The 5,540-nt window shown below is 33.9% G+C and overlaps 1 pseudogene; it reads right to left on the reverse strand.

Moving 5' to 3' along the window:
- Positions 1-285: 285 nt before the first annotated feature.
- On the reverse strand, positions 286-4,689 carry LOC125106891 (olfactory receptor 6C3-like; annotated as a pseudogene).
- Between the last annotated feature and the right edge of the window lie 851 nt (positions 4,690-5,540).

The raw sequence follows: 5,540 nt of genomic DNA on the forward strand, positions 1-5,540 counted from the left end.
TTTTCCATATCGTGCTGTAGGGTATGTATTATAGAAATACACTTCATTTCCACAAAGTTTTGTAGGAGAAATAAAGTTTACCATATTTTAAAATAAGTCAATAAACAATGCATTGAAGAAACTTTGGTACGGAAGTGGAAGAAATGAGCCGGGAAAATATTTAACTATAATGGGGCATATGAGAGACTATAAGAAGAAGCATACTGATATAGATATTTAGGAATTTCAGGATTTTACCTAGTTACTCTTTAGACTCTCCTTCCCCCCCGCCCCAGGAGAAATATTTCATTTACTTGAAGAAAATACTACTTTATGGACCACATCTCTGAAGGCTTGTTTTACTTGCTGGTTTCTCAGAGTGTAAATGAAGGGGTTTAGCATGGGGGCAACAGAGGTGTTGAGAATAGCTACTCCTTTTGTCAATGATGCCTTTTCTTTTGCAGAGGGATTAGCATACATAAATATACAGCTTCCATAAGAAATGGAGATGACAATCATATGAGAGGAACATGTGGAGAAAGCCTTTTTTCTCTGACTGGCAGATGGGATTCTCAAAATCGTTCTGATAATATACATATAAGATAAAATCACCAGTGCCAAAGTGAATAGCAGAGCAACCAAAGCAAAGTAAAAACCAATCACTTCTAGGAGCCACGTATCTGAACAGGATAGTTGTAGAAGGGGAAAATAGTCACAGGCAAAGTGATCGATGACATTGGAAGCGCAGTAATCCAGCTGGAGCAGAAGCATGAGGGGTGGGAAGAGGTCAGGAACCCGCCCAGCCACGCAGCGAGCACAAGCACTGTGCAGAGTTCCTGTTCATGATGGTGTGTAATGAAGGGGCTTGCAGATGGCAACATAGCGGTCGTAAGACATGGCAGTTAGAATGTAAAATTCTGTCACCCCCATGAAAATAAGGAAAAAGAGTTGGGCTGCACAGTTGTTATAGGAAATAGTTTTATCCCTGGTGATAATTGCTCCCAAAAATCTAGGAATACACACAGTTGTAAATGAGATTTCTAAGAAGAGAAGTTTCGAGGAAAAATACATGGTGTCTGTAGATGAGGGTTCCACCAAGGTTAGGGTGATGATAGTCAGGTTTCCAGTGACACTAATAAGTATGTGATAAATAAGAAGAGAAAAATCACAATCTGAAGGTCAGGATCATCAGAAAGGCCTAGCAGGACAAACTCTGTGATCACTGTGTGTTCATTTCCTCTCTCTTTCTCTCCCTCCTTCTCTCTGTCTCCTGTTTCTTTAAAGATATCTAGATGGCAAAAGCATTAAAGGGAGGACATGAAAGGTGTAATTCATGATGATCAATATCACCGTCACTGATACAATTATAAATATATTCTATACTTCATGTTGATCTTATTTTGATCCTCTTGTTTGCATTTGGTTATAATGCATATTTGTGAGCTTTGCTTTATTAGTTTTCTTATTTGAAATGTAGCAGAAGTTTGTTAATCTTCAAGCAATAATCTTTCTTTTGTGATGTATTTACAAGTTATACCACCACCTAAAAACAGAAATGTTCTTAATTCCATCACAAGGTAAAAGTGAAAGAAGGCTTAAGTAACAATCTTATACATCTTATGACATAAGAAATCAATTAATGATTTTCTTAGCAAGTAATTTATCACCATTAATTATTTAATTTAATCATTAATTTTATTTTATATATTAATAATTTGGGGTATAATTTTCAAGATAGTGTGAGAATGTTGTATACATATATAGTAGCATATTATACATACTTACTGTATGAGAGAGTTAATAGCCTTATTATTTTATTTAACAAATAAAGAACGTATTCACTTACTCATTTATTGTTTTTTCTTGTAATTCCATCAAAATTAATGTTTCACTAATTTTTCATTAATTTTCATATCTTCTGTGACTTGCTAGAAATATACATACAAAATATTTTTATTTTGAGCTTAAAGGGAGCTGCACTTTTTTTTTTAATTTACACTGAACCACAAATTTGGAAAGTAACTACTTGCCTCAGATATTAGCAGTTCTGTCACCCCAGATTGTTGCCCAGTGCATATTCCATTTGAACATCCTTCTTTCTGAGCTATTAGCTTTATGAAAAACAATTTGGTTCTCTTGTAATTCTGTCTCACACTTATCTTTTACATGAGAACAGTGATCCATAAGGATATTTCAGAACATACAGGAAAATGTCTTCTATTTGTACTAACATACAAGTAATTCCCAGTTGTGCTGGATATCCTGTGCTATAGATTTTGATTATTAAATTTATGACAGTTATCTCCTTTATATTTTAAGAGTCAAATTTGTGCTGTGAAGAACAGCATGCAAATCATTGCTTCTCTGCCAGACTACAGCAAAGTTCACTCTGATCAAATTTGATTCGATTTGATTAGATTTCCTTTGATGGCTCAAAGGAAACAGTTCAGGAAATAAATACAAAATGTCAGAAACCTTAAAAAATATGGAAATAATATGATAGTCCTCTTCAATAATGTTGATCTAAAAACCTAGGAAAGCACTAATTAAAGAGAGGACTGAGAAGGATATAACATCATTGGTGTATGAGTGCAGATTCTTAAACTAGATTGATTTCCCTCCACTTGCACTTATAGCTCAAATTTTCCAGGTCAATTTGTTTTGACCTCAAAAGAAAGTTGTTCATTGATCTCATGGGAACAAGACCAAGTCCAGGTCAGACTGTATATTTATAGACCATGAGGGATTCCTGGAAGCCATCCTTGCATTTCTCAGTAGCCTTTTAATTCTTCTCTATAGTGAATCTCCCTTGAGAATGGTTGTGTTCATCTTTGTATTCCACAGAGGACCTAAAATCTTGACTTCTACAAGATAATTACTTCCATTAATCACAACTTCTTAATATTTTGTGAGTGATAAAAACTGTTGTGAAATCTTTTTTATAAAAATAAACTCAATCTAATTTATTTTTAATCATCTGGAAATATAAATCTTTCTAAATATGCCCTTTTTATTATTTATCCTTAGACTTTCTCAATGTTGAAGCATTGAGAAGCAGGGTTATTTCATAATTCTAAGTTAAATAATAACTATTATAAGGCACATATTGTGGTTACATTTTTTAAAAATGCTAATATACATGTTAATTTAACCCTCAGTACAAATAGTAATATTTAATTGCAGTGTCAATTTGCCCATCTAATTTTTAAACTTGGCCTTTATATTTATTTGTCTTATCTTTAATATTCTAATGAGAAATATCACCAAGTACTAATATTTTATTTATTTGAAATTCTGGATAGTGAATTATTATTGATTTTTAAATGTCATTTTTTATATTTCCCAAATATTTTGATAATAAAAATTATACTACATGTAATCAGTTAAAAGTAAGGCATACATTTGTTATATAATTATATAAGCTAATAATACACATTAAATAATAACTATTTAATATTAAATAAGTGCTGTATATCTTAAAAAAAATAACAAGACATACGTACTTTAACATAAAAAATACAATTGTCAGTTTGTATAATCAGATAATGACATAGTCACCTATACAGAAGTAGATCACAGTTGGAATGCAAGACTTTTCGGAAATTACTTACTGGAGGAGAGGAATTAGAACAGAGTGGGGAGGAAAATGCAGGCATAACTGAAATTTATGACTGTGAATACTGTGTTAAGTTATTTAAAGGATCAGTCAGTAAAGAAGAATGCTGGCAGATGTGGCTTTATATCATAGGGAGTGATACCCTTGTCCACTTCATTTATAGTTTTTTCAGCTATGTTGCGCTAGAATTAACCTATATAACATTGTGTAAGTTTGAAGGGAACAATGTGTTGATTTTAGACACTTGTGCATTGTGAAATGGTTACCAAGGTAGGGTTAGTTAGCCCACCTTTCACTTGTATATTTACCTTTTCTTTTTTGTGGTGAGAACATTTAAGCTTTACTCTCTCAGCAACTTTAAGTATATAATATGGTAATCTTGTAGATCAGTTCTGTTGCAAGAATGAAATGGTGTCATGTTTTTACCCTAGAAGCCCAATTAATAGGCAACAAGAAACTCTCTCATATTCATGGGGGGCACAGATGCAGTAATGCTCATTTGACTGTATTCTCATTCCCAGGATTTCCTGTAATCGTTATTTAGATTCTTAATCCAGGTTTAGATTTGGGGACTTTTCTTTTGCAAAAATTTAGGTTTGGGAATTTTTTTGCAACTATCAAGAGGAGACACATGTTTAGTCTTCTTTTTTTATTCTTAGCAGCTACTGTTGATCAATGGCTGGATCCTTTTATTCATGATGTGATGCAAAATGGCTATGTTCTTAATCTGTTATTTACCATTTGCTTATTCATTGTTACAGTTTACACGAGAAAGCCTGGGTGAATACCTATTTCATTTCTTATCTGTAGTCAGAGTTGGTTGTCTAGGATCTTTTTGTTGGTATCTTTAGGAATACATGGCTCTATAAATTTTGTATTTATAGATTTTGTAGGTCATATTAGTGATTGACATATGTATTTCAAGGGAGATTGAAATTGTCATCCCTCTCTCTTTGGAGTCCTTTACTCAGGGGGGAGACCCTTCTCTTTTGGACTGTACACATTTCCTCTTTGAGAGTTTCCTTTGCATCTTGTAGGACAAGTGTTTCCAGGCTCATACTACACTTTTCTGTATTAGAACTGGACTGAGTCATTTCTCCAAAGAGGCCTCATTATGTTGGTTAGGAAATGTGAATCAAGGTAAGAAACTGGGTATTAGCTGTGAAAATTACTATGAGTTTGATCATCCTTTCTAGGTATTTTCAGTGGATAGGGCCAGCACACAGAATTTTTAAAAAAGATTTCATTTATTTATTTGAGACAGAAAGAGCACAAGTGAGAGAAAAAGAGGGAATGGGGGGGAATGGGGGGAAGAACAGAGGGAGAGGGAGAAGCAGACTGCTCACTGAGCAGGGAGCCCTAGGTGGGGCTCAATTCCAGGACGCTGGGATCATGACCTGAGTTAAAAGCAGCTGCTTAACCCACTGGGTTACCCAAGAACCACACACACGTATATATATATATTTTTTAAGTAAAATACCTATGAGTGTAATTTCAATCTATCATTCAAATTTAGGACTACAATATTTCTGTGAAACTCCTTCTACCATATACATGGATATATATATATATATATATATATATATATATATATATATATATATTAATATGATAAAGATATATATATCTATATCTTTAATTTAAAGTGTTATTTATTTGAGAGAGAGAGCATAGGTGTGGCAGGAGGTAAGGGTGGAGGGAGAAGGAGAAGCAGACTCTCATGCTGAGCAGGAACCTTGGTGCAGGGCTCAATCCCAGGACTCTGGGATCATGACCTGAACTGAAGGCAGATGCATAACCAACTGAACAACCCAGGCACCCCTTTATATATTCTTTATCTCATAATTAGAACCCTGGCTATTGATGGAATTAGAGAAGATTCTAATATTGTATTAATCATCATTTGCTTCTTTTCCTCACGCTGCCCATAGAGCAGCATTAGAAT

Source organism: Lutra lutra, chromosome 8, assembly GCF_902655055.1.
Source record: "Lutra lutra chromosome 8, mLutLut1.2, whole genome shotgun sequence".
In the NCBI taxonomy this organism is placed as follows: domain Eukaryota; kingdom Metazoa; phylum Chordata; class Mammalia; order Carnivora; family Mustelidae; genus Lutra; species Lutra lutra.